The 14,897-nt window shown below is 44.2% G+C and overlaps 1 protein-coding gene across 1 annotated transcript in view; it reads right to left on the bottom strand.

Annotated features, from left to right (window-relative positions):
- TNFRSF11A (TNF receptor superfamily member 11a) overlaps window positions 1-14,897 on the bottom strand; it is a 40,389-nt gene that overhangs the window by 22,114 nt on the left and 3,378 nt on the right. The window lies entirely within an intron of this gene.

Below are 14,897 nucleotides of genomic sequence, written 5' to 3'. Positions count from 1 at the left end.
TCCGGACAGCTCTAACAAAGCCTCTGGCACCATTACTTAAGATGACCCTTCTGAAGACTCCTTCCGGCGTCAACAGAAGATGTTGAACTTACAAACCTTATGTCTCTTGTTTTGCTTCCTAACTAGCAGCCCTCCCATTTGCCAACTCTTCGGACTTAGTTGATCAGCTCCCACCTCTTCCTTTTCTGAGAGGCTCTCTCTGAGTTCATTTGCGCCTGTTTGTGCTTCTGGTGAGCTTTGGCTGCATTCTAGCCTGCTCTCAGCTACAGCCTTATCAGCCTGCCTGTCAAGGTCAGGAAGAGCCGAAGTTTGCACCTGCCGGCTCTCCCCTGCCTGACTAACATCAAGCTTCTCTGTTCCTGGCTGCTTTCTGCATTTGGCTGCAAACCTTCGCTTGGAGCTGGCTCATTCCTGACACCAATTTATTAAATTTGATAGCCGCTTTATTTTAGTCATACTGTAGCCCAATATTATGAAGTGTCAGTGGAATGTATTGTCATACTTTTTTTGGAGGGGGGCAGAACCCCATAATATCTACATTCAGTTAAGGGTCAGAATTTGAGCAAACTCATAAATGCATGGAATGTGTATACCATCAATGTTCCCAGCTTAAAACGTTCTCCCCTTCCCCAGCTCATCAGGCTGAGTGGGAAGTCTGGGGCTGTGTGTTAAAGGATGAAGAGGTGGCTTGGCCAACGGTATTGCAAGACCTTGAGCAGCACTAGTTGGGAAAGGAGGGGAAACCCTTCTGCTGGGCAACAAGCCTAGCAGCTAGGGAGTTAACACTCCCACCCACCCATTGCTGCCTTCAGTTTTACAAACACACCCTGGTTGGCAGTGGTGGAGCCTGAGAGAATCACAGCCAGTCTGCCTTTGCTTGCAGAAGGGTCTTTGCTTGCAAGCAAGGGAGGAGAAGTTTCAGAGACATCCCATTTCACTCCAGGGACTTTTGACGCCACATCTGCTTTGTTTTGAGCTTCCCAAACGACTCAACCGCTAGATATGAAACTAAATTATATATATAATTTAAAAAACCCTGGGACATGCACATCAACAAAAAAAAGAAATTCAGGTTCAGCTTTCTGATGGTGTGCAAGTTCCACACTGAAAGAAAGAAAGAAAGAAAGAAAGAAAGAAAGAAAGAGAGAGAGAGAGAGAGAGAGAGAGAGAGAAAGAAAGAAAGAAAGAAAGAAAGAAAGAAAGAAAGAAAGAAAGAAAGATAGATTGAAATTCCAGGCACTGCAAGATTGCCATTTCCTTTCTCTCACCACCAAAGCAAAAGCAATTACGGTACCTTCGCAAGGGTTGTTCCTGGGAGTAAAATAGCACAGATGTTCCCAGCTGTGCCAAACCAGAACTTAGGAGGCAGGGCGGTAGAGTGCCCTACACACACACCAAGAAAGGTTTCATTATAAGATGCCAGAAACAAACTGCCTTCAAAAAATGGAGTAGCTCTGCTTTGAAACAGCCACTGGTGTTTTCGTATTGATACCAGCCTTAGCAGTGCTACTTGGTTTCCACCCCCTGGTACGGGAAAATCAGCATTAACAAGTGGCAACAGGGAGATTGGGATGCATACAAGACAAGCACACCATGTGGCTGCCCCCCCTTCAAATAATGTCTAGGGACACTGCAAATTATGTCGTAAATTACTGGCGCAGAACAGCCCTTAATCCCATTGAATAAAACGGGGCTCACTTTTGAGTAGACATGCGTAAGCTTGTCCTGTTGACCATGTGAGTTACTGTTAAATCAGGTTACATTTGAGATAATGCTATCTGTCATATCTAGAGATAACATTAGAGATAAATTTGGTTCCAAGTCCTATTCTCCTGGGTCCCTTGCAACTAAGTATTCATGTTTACCTATAGATATCACACCTATTTCCCTTTAATATTCTGAGAAGGAAGCCATTGCAGCAAAACCTGCTCCTTAAAGATTGACAAATACCTTACGGTAAAACTTTCTGCGGACAAAGTCCATTTCATCAGATGTATCTGATGATGTGGACCCAACCCCATAAAAACTTCTATTGTAATAAAGTTTGTTAGCAAGTTTAAGGTGCCGCAAGTTTTTCCTTGAAATTATAACCTCAGTGCAGGAGTCCAGCAGTGAAAAGGGCACAGAGAGTGAGTTGTTGCCCATGCATAACTCAAAGGAAATCTCATCATGTACTCAGGACATTGATCAATGACCCCATTTACCAAGTGGTGACTTATCACTCTATGCATCTTTAAGCTGTTCATCTCTAGTTCCCGGACAGTACCAGATTTATGTATAAGCTAAACAAGCTATAGCTTAGGGCCCCACTCTCTTGGCCCCCCCAAAAAAAAATGTGAGGGGAAAAAACACCTGGATGTACATTTCCAATATATAAGATAAAAACCAAATAAAATAAAGCCTACATACAGCAACAGTGTTTTGTGTTGTGTAGGCTCCTATGATGTAATTAATGGGCCCTGCCTGCTAGCCTGCTTCCTAAAATTTGCTCATTTCTATATATAGCTTGCCTACATTCTGCATGGACTGGCTGCATGGCAGCATGTAGCATGCAGCTGCAGACTGCAGTGCAGCACAGTTGAATGTAGGTCAAGCTGTAGTACCTGTTATCTAACATTAAAGAGTGCTTGTAGACTGATGATCAGGCAGCATAGACTAAGGGTATGAGTCTTATGCCTACTGATTGATTTCATGTACAGTGGTACCTCGGGTTACGCTTCAGGTTGCATACGCTTCAGGTTACAGACTCCACTAACCCAGAAATAGTACCTCGGGTTAAGAACTTTGCTTCAGGATGAGAACAGAAATTGTGCTCCGGCGGTGTGGCAGCAGCAGGAGGCCCCATTAGCTAAAGTGGTGCTTCAGGTTAAGAACAGTTTCAGGTTAAGAACGGACCTCCAGAACGAATTAAGTACTTAACCCGAGGTACCACTGTAATACATAATTTGTTTATTTTGATCCCATTACAGCATGGGTAGGCAAACTAAGGCCTGGGGGCCAGATCCGGCCCAATTGCCTTCTAAATCTGGCCTGTGGACGGTCCAAGAATCAGCGTGTTTTTACATAAGTAGAATGTGTGCTTTTATTTAAAATGCATCTCTGGGTTATTTGTGGGGCATAGGAATTCGTTCATTTTTTCCCTTCAAAATATAGTCCGGCCCCCCACAAGGTCTGAGGGACAGTGGACCGGCCCCATGCTGAAAAAGTTTGCTGATCCCTGCGTTACGACTTTAGATACTTATTAGGTCCATAAATTACCATATAGCATATATTCAACACAGAAAATAGTGACAATTTGTTGTTGACAGAGGACAGCTGGAGATATAAAGGGCCCCATTACCTTCAGTAGCTTAGGACCTCCTCAAACCTAAATCCGGCCCTGATCCCGGACATATAATGAGAGGAGAAACGTTCCACATTTGCATCCCTGGATTTAGTGGTGCTGTGGGTTAAACCACAGAGCCTAGGACTTGCCGATCAGAAGGTCAGAATCCCGTTGCTCGGTCCCTGCTCCTGCCAACCTAGCAGTTCAAAAGCATGTCAAAGTGCAAGTAGATAAATAGGTACCGCTCAGGCGGGAAGGTAAACGGTATTTCCGTGTGCTGCTCTGGTTCGCCAGAAGTGGCTTAGTCATGCTGGCCACATGACCCCCTATTGGCTCCCTCGGCCAATAAAGCGAGATAAGCGCCGCAACCCCAGAGTCGGTCACGACTGGATCTAATGGCCAGGGGTCCCTTTACCTTTACAAATTGTGTTATGGCAATACAGATGAGCCACTTATCAAGTAACCACTTCATAAATTATATGGACCCAAAGACTCGTCAGAAAGTACATACACGACATGATCATAAAAAGAGTTAGTTTCTTCCTTTTCAGCCTCCGCCTGCAGGTTCCTCTTTATGTGAGGCACTTTAACGGTGACTTAGATGGAGTTTGACAGGGGCAAAGTCCCCAGCTTTAAGGAACAGCATGCAAATCTACAAAAGCACACAGAGCCAAACTTGTAGAGAATAGCAGGAAACCTCTGCATTGTATCCGAAGGTACTTCCTCCTTTTTGAAAAAAAAGAGAAAGTAATAGTAACTCACAATACTCTAACCTTTATAACAGAAAGTTGTTTGTGGCCCTGTTTCAGTCACCCCTGCACTTTGAAGCACAGAGGTTGAGGACAATGGGAGTGCTTTGTTTAGTCCTATCATTCACCTCGCTGATAAGGAGCCAACAGTAAAGAAATAAAAAGCCGATTCCTTCTTTGTACAGTTATGCACAAAAAAGAAAAGTAAACATTCAGCACTTTCTTATATCGGCATGGTTCCCATCTAAACTCAGTGCTTTACAGTGCAATCCTGAGGTGCCTCCTGAGTAAGCCTCGCTGAGTTCAGTGCAACTTACAGCACAATCTTCTATGGGTGGTACTCAGGGCTTTTTTCAGCTGGAACTCACTGGAACTCAGTTCCAATGGCACCTCTCAGATGGGCGCCATTGTCATTACAGTGGTATCTTGGGTTACAGACGCTTCAGGTTACAGACTCCGCTAACCCAGAAATAGTACCTCGGGTTAAGAACTTTGCTTCAGGATGAGAATAGAAATCATGTGGCGGCAGCAGAAGGCCCCATTAGCTAAAGTGGTACCCCGGGTTAAGAACAGTTTCAGGTTAAGAATGGACCTCCAGAACGAATTAAGTTCTTAACCCGAAGTACCACTGTATAAGAGAAGAAGAAGAAGAGTTTGGACTTGATATCCCACCTTTCACTCCCCTTAAGGAGTCTCAAAGCGGCTAACAATCTTCTTTCCCTTCCTCCCCCACAACAAACACTCTGTGAGGTGAGTGAGGCTGAGAGACTTCAAAGAAGTGTGACTAGCCCAAGGTCACGCAGCAGATGCATGTGGAGGAGCGGGGAAGCGAACCCAGTTCACCAGATTACAAGACTACCACTCTTAACCACTACACCATGCTGGCAGAACAAGGAAGGTGTTCATGGTGAGTTCTGGCACCTCTTTTTCTAGAAAAAATAGCACTGGTGGTATTCAATTAGATTTTACTCAGGGCATACCTGCAGAAATGAAAGAACATGACTCAGTTCATCTTAGTCAATTTTTGCTTGCCTCAGTTTCTAACCCCCACATCTTAAATGTAGTTCTTCACATTTCCACATCGGGGAGGGTGATGGTTGGGGAGTGTTGTTTAGCCCCACGTATCCTTCAATGAGAGCTTCCTCAGGGTCCGATTCTATCCCCCATGCTGTTCAACATCTACAGGAAAACACTGAGTGGCGTCATCTGGACTACGTTGCTGTTAATATGCTGATGACACCTGGCTCTACTTCTCCTTTTCATCTGCAGGTGAGGCGGTGGATGTGCTGGCCAGATGTCTTGCCTTGGTAACAGATTGGATGAGAGCCAACCAACTGAAGCTAAATCCAGATAAGATTGAGGCCCTGCCAATGGGTGGTTCCCTAGACCAGATGGATGGGAGGTTGCCTGCTCTTGGTCTGAAGAAGCAGGTCTATAGCTTGAGGATACTTCTGGATCCATTACTAATGTTTGAGGCTGAGGTGGTCTTTGTGGCTCGGAGTGCCTTCCCTCAGCTTTGGCTGGTGGCCCAGCTGTGCTCCTATCTCTACAGGGATAGTCTCACTTTGGTTGTCTATGCTTTGGTAGCCTCTAGCTTAGGTTAATGCAACACACTATTCATGGGGCTGCCTTTGAAGACAGTTCAGAAACTTCAGCTGGCGCAAAATTCAATGGCCAGGTTGCTCACTGGGGCAAGACAGCTTCTTAAGCATATTGCAACAATCTGGCCTGACTGCACTGGCTACCAATTTGTTTCTGGGCCCAGTCCAAAGTGCTGGTTTTGACCACAATACCTCAAGGACTGTCTCACTCCATAATCTGAGGCCCTTCTTTGTGAGCCTCCTCCACGAGAAATCCGGAGGGTGGCAACATGAGACAGGGCCTTCTCTGTGGTGGCTCCGTTTGTGGAATGCTTTCCCAAGGGAGGCTCACTTGGCACCTTCATTACATATCTTTAGGTGGCAGGCAAAAACTTTCCCCTTTAAACCAGACCTCTCGCCTTTAACTATCTGTAACCTTTTGGAAGTAGGTGGGATGTTTTTAATATATCCCCTCGCTGTGGTTTTAATGTGGGGTTTTGTTTTTGTTTGTTGTAAGTTGCTTTGAGTTTCCTTGGGCAAGGTGAAGCGACTAACATGTTTAATAAATAATAATATATATTTTGTACGACTTCGTGAACATTCGCCAGCATTTCAGTGCAAATTTCTCCTAATAAGTACATTTTTGCTGAATATGCACATTTTTGCAGAGGAAATTCCCTGAACATATGCTATTTTCACTCATCTATGCATTTATTTTTGCCCATTTTATCCCAGTGCACACATTTTTATACATTACTTGGCTTGAGAGCTGCATTACGAAATTTGAAGAAGTGCAAATTTCAAAGGATAGCTTTGTTTCAATTCCTGTACAGTGGTACCTCAGGTTACATATTCTTCAGGTTACAGACTCTTCTAACCCAGAAATATTACCTCGGGTTAAGAACTTTGCTTCAGGATGAGAACAGAAATTGTGCTCCGGCGGCGCGGCGGCAGTAGGAGGCCCCATTAGCTAAAGTGGTGCTTCAGGTTAAGAACAGTTTCAGGTTAAGAACAGACCTCCAGAACAAATTAAGTTCTTAACCCGAGGTACCACTGCGCTGTTTAACAATGTGTGTGGGCAGGTTCGCCTTTAAATGTGAACTGAATTGAATTCCCCCCATACCTAGTTCCATATGAGTCACAGTCACACGTGCACATGAATAAAGCATGCTGGAGGCCCAAAAGGCACATGAATGTGCAACATTATCCCAAGCAGTTTGTGCGTATCTTTGCCCTTTGCACAACTGCAAAGAATACTGCCATCGTCTTCAATGAGATCGCTCATGTGCATTCACACACTGCCTATGTGTTTGCAACAGGTTGAGCTAAGAATCCTTGCAAGTCTCAGTCACAGCAAGACAAAGAACAACACTGGCCACATTACATCCCTGTCCTCTCCTCTTTATGTACACTCTCTACACACTCTCCATATGTAGTAGAGAAACACATATCCACTCCAAACAAATAGAAATAGAAGAAATGGACAGAATCGGCAAAAGTCATTTAGCTACCCTTAGAGCGACTTATTTATAATGTTATTGAGCAATCTGATTACAGAAGAAATTGTGTGTCATGGCTTGCTAAAATTGCTTTTCGCTCAAATGACTGTTCGGAGAGAAAGACACATCCCTGGCAGAGGATATAATTGCAAGGGGCCCTTTCTTCTTTTTAGAGACAATGAAACCTGGAAGAGCAACCTAGGGGGTTTCCATGGGCCTTATGACACACAAATTCTGGCCAATAACCCGAGATTATTCTATAGCGATAATCTCATTGTTTTGAAAGCTAACGTTTATTTAAAGTGTGCCCACTGTGTGAAGCTAACCAAAACCATCTGGGATTAGGGGTCATGGCCTGTGCTCAACAGGTGTAACTTAGCTCAAAAACCTGGAACTTCCCCCCCTTTTTTGCAATTAATCATTCAACAGGACAAATGAGAACCAAAGTTTTCAGTTTAGCACTCTAGATGCAAAGTCCTTACAGCGACCCTCACTATTTTATTTTAAATTATATTGAAAACTGGTTATTGCAAGGACACTTTGACGAAGTCATACCGGGGTGTGTAGAGATCAGTTGTCATTCAAGATACTGAGCCAGATAATTAGTTCAGAGCACAAGAAAGGGTAGTGTTACTGGTCATTTGTCTTCTTCTGAAAGATTACTATGCAAGTGTATTCGTGCCTGTGCCCATATACCTTTTAAAAATGTCCCCTACCCTTGCCAGGTGTCAGGAGTGTGTGCAGGAGCCAGGCCCTGTGACCAGTAGGGCTTCGCAGGACTGGGGCCTTCCTAAGTTTGTTCTGGAGAGGCAAGGTGCGGCCGCACAGGTGAGGCTGCTTGGTAACTCACTGTACCGGGTGGCAAGAGCCAGGAAGGGATATAAGGTCAGTATTTCCCTTCTGCTCTTTGCCACAGCAACACGTTCCCTGCCCTGTTGTGTTTGGTTCCTTGCTTCTTGATCCTCGGACCCCTGACTTTGTGACTCCTTGCTTCTTGATCCTCGAACCCTTGATTTCATGACTCTTTGCTTCCTGACCCTCAGACCCCTGGCTTCTGGACTCTCGTTCCTGCTCCCCCCCCACCATCTTGCCCCCGATCCTGATGTCCTCAGCCGGGACTTCAATCACCCATAGACCAGACCGTGACACCAGGAAGGGTACAACAGCAAATGTTACCAGCCTTGGTTCTCATAATCAACCAATGGAGGTTGTGTTTTTGGGTGAGGGGAGAGCCATCTCCATTTGCTTGTTTGTTTGGATTTTTAGTACAGTACTGAGATCTTGCACAAGAATGCTATTTACCTGATTAATGCTTGCACAAGTGATAGAAGCCTTGCACAATACCCCCCTCTCTTTTAAGTCTGATTTATGTTCCACAATTACAGTCTCCAAGGTGGGATAGACCTTGAATGACCAACTCTTCCAAACCAAAATGTTGGATTTGAACATGGCTTCAGCATGCAACAATCTGTGGAAACAGACACACTCATATAATTTGGACCACCAGAAACCAAATGGCTAGATTGTGCTAAGATAAGGAGTGAGTGGAAGTAGGGGTGTAACATTAGATGAAATGTCACCATATATCTAGCCTATTAGATTAAATCCCCATGTTCAGGTGTTATGTGTTCAGGGGTCTGTGTTTGTCTGAGCTTGAGTCTGGATTATGAGCCCCTATGTTCTGATTCGATACATGATATCCAATCACATAGTATTTCAGGATTTGGGCCACTGCCATTGGCCCTTAAACTCTGAGCTATGATTCGCAGCTTGGGAGTTTAGACAGCCAATCACGTTGAGACTGAGAGTGGCCCAGGTCTTCAGAAATGTGTATAAGCAGTTGTTGTCCAGTTCTGTTAGTTCGATAAAGGTTCTCGTTGTTATCACTGTGTCTTGCTTCGTGGGAACCCATCTACACTGCAAGGGAATTTTTTTAAAAAAGTATGAGCTGGCATTTTGATGTCAACAGTATTGTGTGGACACTACCAAAAAAGAAAAGAAAAAACTTAACATGCATAAGGTGTTCAGATTCCATAATCAATCCTGATCTGGAAGTATCCTAAGACTTTAAATAGGGCTGTCATCTATGCAAAGTCAGAGAAAGACCACTTAAAAAGATTAGGAGCCAGTTTGTTGTAAACAGTATCTTGAGCATGGGTAGGCAAACTAAGGCCCGTGGGCAGGATCCGGCCCAATTGCCTTCTAAATCTGGCCCACGGATGGTCCGGGAATCAGCATGTTTTTACATGAGTAGAATGTGTCCTTTTATTTAAAATGCATCTCTGGATTATTTGTGGGGCATAGGAATTCGTTCATATTTTTTCCCCAAAATATAGTCTGGTCCCCCACAAGGTCTGAGGGACAGTGGACCGGCCCCCTGCTGGAAAAGTTTGCTGCCCCCTGATTTTAAGTGTTCTCAAACAGGGCACAGCAGAGCCTCTGTAGCTCCAGAAGTTCACTTCCAGGTCTTTAATTCAAAACAACTCCTAAACCGTGAAGGAAATGGTTTTCGTGATGTCGACTTTCCAATGAGACTTGTAAAAACCACATCACAAAGTTTCCATCCCATAAAGCAAATATACGGTCAGGAAATGCAAAGAGCTGAAGCAAAATGAAGGGAAAACAATATTTCTGTCTGAAAAAACACAAATCTTAACATTGAAGAGCTTTCTGTACGCTGAAGACTGAAATACAAAATGGGATAAAAATAAAAGATGCTCAGATCCTGTCAATAGTTCCTGGAAAAGGAGAGAGTGGTGTGAGAAAATACATTCTATTTCTCTGACGGCTGTGCTTCACAATAATACTTGGCTGACTTTTAAAAAGGAAGAGGTGGCCAAACTACTGGTTGGAGAATTTGCCTGATATCAGCAAACATACGAACAAGAAATATAAGTCCTTCCTGTTGGACTGGAGATTTGAAGTAGTTAAGATGGCGTCATGCTACTGGCCAATCACTGCCCATAGAGGCAGTTGTTTTACATCTAGAGAAAGGGCCACAGCTCAGTGGTAGAGACAGTACATGTACAAAGTCTGCAACATCTCCAGTTAAAAAGGATATTGGTAGGAGGGCTAGGAATGCAGCTACCTGAAGCCTTTGAGGATCACTTGTAAATTTGCAGAAAATGAAAAAATGGGCAAAAAAAATGAGAGGCACAAATACAAGATGGGTGACACCTGGCTTGAGAGCAGTACATGTGAAAAGGATCTAGGAGTCTTGGTTGACCACAAACTTGACATGAGCCAACAGTGTGACGCGGCAGCTAAAAAAGCCAATGCAATTCTGGGCTGCATCAATAGGAGTATAGCATCTAGATCAAGGGAAGTAATAGTGCCACTGTATTCTGCTCTGGTCAGACCACACCTGGAGTACTGTGTCCAGTTCTGGGCACCACAATTCAAGAAGGACACTGACAAACTGGAACGTGTCCAGAGGAGGGCAACCAAAATGGTCAAAGGCCTGGAAACGATGCCTTATGAGGAACGGCTAAGGGAGCTGGGCATGTTTAGCCTGGAGAAGAGGAGGTTAAGGGGTGATATGATAGCCATGTTCAAATATATAAAAGGATGTCACATGGAGGAGGGAGAAAGGTTGTTTTCTGCTGCTCCAGAGAAGCGGACACGGAGCAATGGATCCAAACTACAAGAAAGAAGATTCCACCTAAACATTAGGAAGAACTTCCTGACAGTGAGAGCTGTTCGACAGTGGAATTTGCTGCCAAGGAGTGTGGTGGAGTCTCCTACTTTGGAGGTCTTTAAGCAGAGGCTTGACAACCATATGTCAGGAGTGCTCTGATGGTGTTTCCTGCTTGGCAGGGGGTTGGACTCGATGGCCCTTGTGGTCTCTTCCAACTCTATGATTCTATGATTCTATGATTCTATGAACCAGACAAAGAAGATCAGGAGTCCGACTCAGTATAAGGGAGTGCCATGTATTCTGAGTGTAGTGGTTTTATGGGAAATTTTTTCACATAAAGGCACATTATTTAACGTACTTCCAAATGCAGTGAAGCCTGCTGCATTTGGGGGATCCATCTGCTCATTCCTCTGAGTGGGGCCCTGGACTTGTGCCCCCAAAGACCTACCCTGATGATGCTACTGAATCCAAAGCCAATGGAAAAGAACACATGAGAAAGCCAACTTAAAACTTCTGCCTTAAGTGGAAATAAAATGGCTGGTCATAATGGAGTCCTTCCAATTTCCATTGATTTAACAAGAGTTAAGCATATCCCTCTTGGAAGTTCAGTAAGATGCATTTATTACCACAGAAGTTACTGGGACTTAAGGCATACTACACACTCGAGTAAGCTCCACTGAAGACAGTGGGGCTTACTTACAAGTAAAAAAATGCATGGGGTTGCTCAGCTTTGCCTGCATTGTGCCTGTTATGATGAAGATTTTCGTAGTATCTGTAGCTTCTTCCAACAGCGGAGGATAAATGTTAACAACCTCAGATATGCAGATGACACAACCTTGATGGCAGAAAGTGAGGAGGGATTAAAGAACCTTTTAATGAGGGTGAAAGAGGAGAGCGCAAAATATGGTCTGAAGCTCAACATCAAAAAAACAAAGATCAGGGCCACTGGGCCCATTACCTCCTGGCAAATAGAAGGGGAAGAAATGGAGGCAGTGAGAGATTTTACTTTCTTGGGCTCCATGATCACTGCAGATGGTGACAGCAGCCACAAAATTAAACGACGCCTGCTTCTTGGGAGAAAAGCAATGACAAACCTAGACAGCATCTTAAAAAGCAGAGACATCACCTTGCCAACAAAGGTCCGTATGGTTAAAGCTATGGTTTTCCCGGTAGTGATGTATGAAAGTGAAAGCTGGACCATAAAGAAGGCTGATCACCGAAAAATTTATGCTTTTGAATTATGGTGCTGGAGGAGACTCTTGAGAGTCCCATGGACTGCAAGAAGATCAAACCTATCCATTCTGAAGGAGATCAGCCCTGAGTGCTCACTGGAAGGACAGATCCTGAAGCTGAGGGGCTCCAATACTTTGGCCACCTCATGAGAAGAGAAGACTCCCTGGAAAAGAGGAGGAAGATGTTGGGAAAGATGGAGGGCACAAGGAGAAGAGGACGAGATGGTTGGACAGTGTTCTCGAAGCTACCAGCATGAGTTTGACCAAACTGCGGGAGGCAGTGGAAGACAGGAGTGCTTGGCGTGCTCTGGTCCATGGGGTCATGAAGAGTCGGACACGACTAAACAACAACAACATAGCATAAGCTTGTTGCCAGTTCATCATGGAATTAAAACTGTGCCCACAGAGAACAGGAATATGCATCCAGTCCATATTTGAGGAACCACTACCATCATGTAAAGGACAATGGTTCTAGATGGCACTTGTTATTTCAACAGATTTCCTTCTCTCCCATTGCATTATGAAGTAGATTTAACTGTAGATTCTTTTGTAAAAAAAAGTGACTTTGTTTAAAACCAATAGGACTTGCGTACGGATTCCCCGCCACCCCCACACGAACCATTTTAGGGCACGGGATGGAAGATAATATTCTTCATATTCTTCACAAAATTAGAATGAGGAACTTGTTGCCAGGATGTGGTTGAGGCTAAGGATTTCGCAAGATTCAGAGAGGAAGCAGTGATTTATAGAGCCGATAGAATTATATGCAACTTTAAATGACTAATCCTAATTTGGGGACGGGATGGATTTTTGGGCTTTCATACATACTGTACCAAAAAATAAAAAATTAAATTAAACTAGCTCACCTGGAAACCCCGGTTCTGTATGCAGCACGAGCCAATTCAATATGCAAAATAAATTCTACAGTGCAGCTTTCGCGTATGCCTATCACACATTTATTCTGAACCAGCTACAGGCCTGTTTGGCAGGAAGGGGAGAAAGATTGTTGCATACCACAACCACTTCCCAACGGAAGAATAAAAGCAGATCTGCTCCTTGCTCCATCTTCTACCACAAACTCCATGATTCTTTTGAAGAGGTGGCTCCGAAGAGCTCTTCAACCCATCCCCTCTTCTGCCAACCAACGTTGAGGCCACTGACTTGGGCAGGAGCCTTCCAGAGGTACAAGAGAACATTCCGCTGGACGATGAAAAGTTGTACTGTGCATTGAAGATCTCCTTATTTGCTTTCCCCTCCCACATTTATTTCCACAGGCAAAGCCAGGCCAGCTTTAGCACAACTGCCCCCTGCCACTCCAACACAACCACGGCCTCTAGTCCTGAGAAGCAAGGAGTAGTCCCCAAGGCCCAGAAACCATTCAACATGGATTCCCTCCTCCATTTGGCTTCTGCATTTTGTGGGGTGGAGAACCTTCAGGAACATACAGCCTTATCTTCACAAGCCTAAAGGAGAAAGGATATGGCCTGCCTCAATGATGTCCTGGTCCAGGAGTACCAGCTTGAATTACAAAAAATGGAGGGGTGGAGGTAAGCTCTGTCTCACAAGACGCAGTGCACGCACACTATTTGAATGACAATGCCCATCAACGTGCCCCCCTTAAATATTGTATTGGGGGGGGGCAAAGGACCACAGCCCCTAGAAGTTCTTCGTCTTGCAGCAAGACAATATAAATCTCAAAGTTAATTTTCATGGTGTTTCAGAATGGCCTTTACCCCTTAATCTCACATTAAGGCTCAACCACACTTCCTTTTGTCATGCTGCTTTCCCCTAGGGAAAAACTGCTCTTTAGTGTTCAATCAGAGCAAATGGCAATATGGGTTTTCTCTGCAATGATGTTTGCTCCGTTTTAGCAGTAAAGAATGGGTTTTCCCTGGGAAAGGAGCAGCGCAAGGGGGAAACTGCTCAGACCCATGCCTAGAAAGTATGGGTCAAGCAGAAAACTGCTCAGACCTGTAGTTTCTAAGCATGGTACAAGCAGAAGTGTGGACAAGGTATCAGTTTCATGCAACAAACAGGCTGCTAAGAACTCACACTAGGTCCAGGCAGCATTCAACCCATGTGTAATTTATAACAGAACAGTCTGCATTAAACTGTTATACTATATTAGATATTATGCTACCTTTATTACCTTTTTTTGTATTCACTTGTTTTATGTACTCTAGCTGGCTTCCAATAAAAATATATTATTGGATTGTAAGCAATGAAACAGGCACACTAAATGGCTGTGTTCAGACACAATGCTCAACCATGATATAGCTCAGGAAGGCCAGAATGAAGGCCAGTAAAAATAGGGTTGCCATATTACCAAAAGTGAAAAATCCAGACAAATTTGTTGAGCTTTTTTGGGGGAAATCTCCCCCCAAAACCAATTCACCCCCCTTGCCATATGTCTGGGTTTTCCTGGACATTTTGCCGATCTGGCAAAAATCCGCCTGGATGCCTTCTGCCCAATTCTAGAATAGCAGCCCTAGAAATGAATCTCAGGCTCACATGCTTTCCCACTATCCTGATGAAAACAGAAAGGTTACACTTTTGTTTTGGATTATAGTTTAGCGTGCTTTCCGAACCCTAAACTACAATCAATCTTTAGCCCGGTTTATCGAAATTGCACATAACAGTGAAACAAAACCAAAATATTGTGCAAAATCTTAATGTGAATATTGCATAGTTTAGTGTTTTCACACTTCTGAACCAGTTTGGAGAGAGTTGGCTAAGCGCTCTTATCTGCCTCAGTCTCCATTACTGAGCCTGGTGACACCAAGAAGTGCCGGTCCACCTATGAGGCAAGCAGATGTACACAGGTCATTGTTTTATATTTGAATTCTTTTGTAGTTGTGCTGAAGAAGATTCCAGC

Source organism: Podarcis vaucheri (genome assembly GCF_965113315.1).
Source record: "Podarcis vaucheri genome assembly, chromosome: 8".
NCBI lineage: Eukaryota > Metazoa > Chordata > Lepidosauria > Squamata > Lacertidae > Podarcis > Podarcis vaucheri.
Note: the sequence above shows the minus strand (reverse complement) of the source record. Positions and strands in the feature narration are given on the sequence as shown.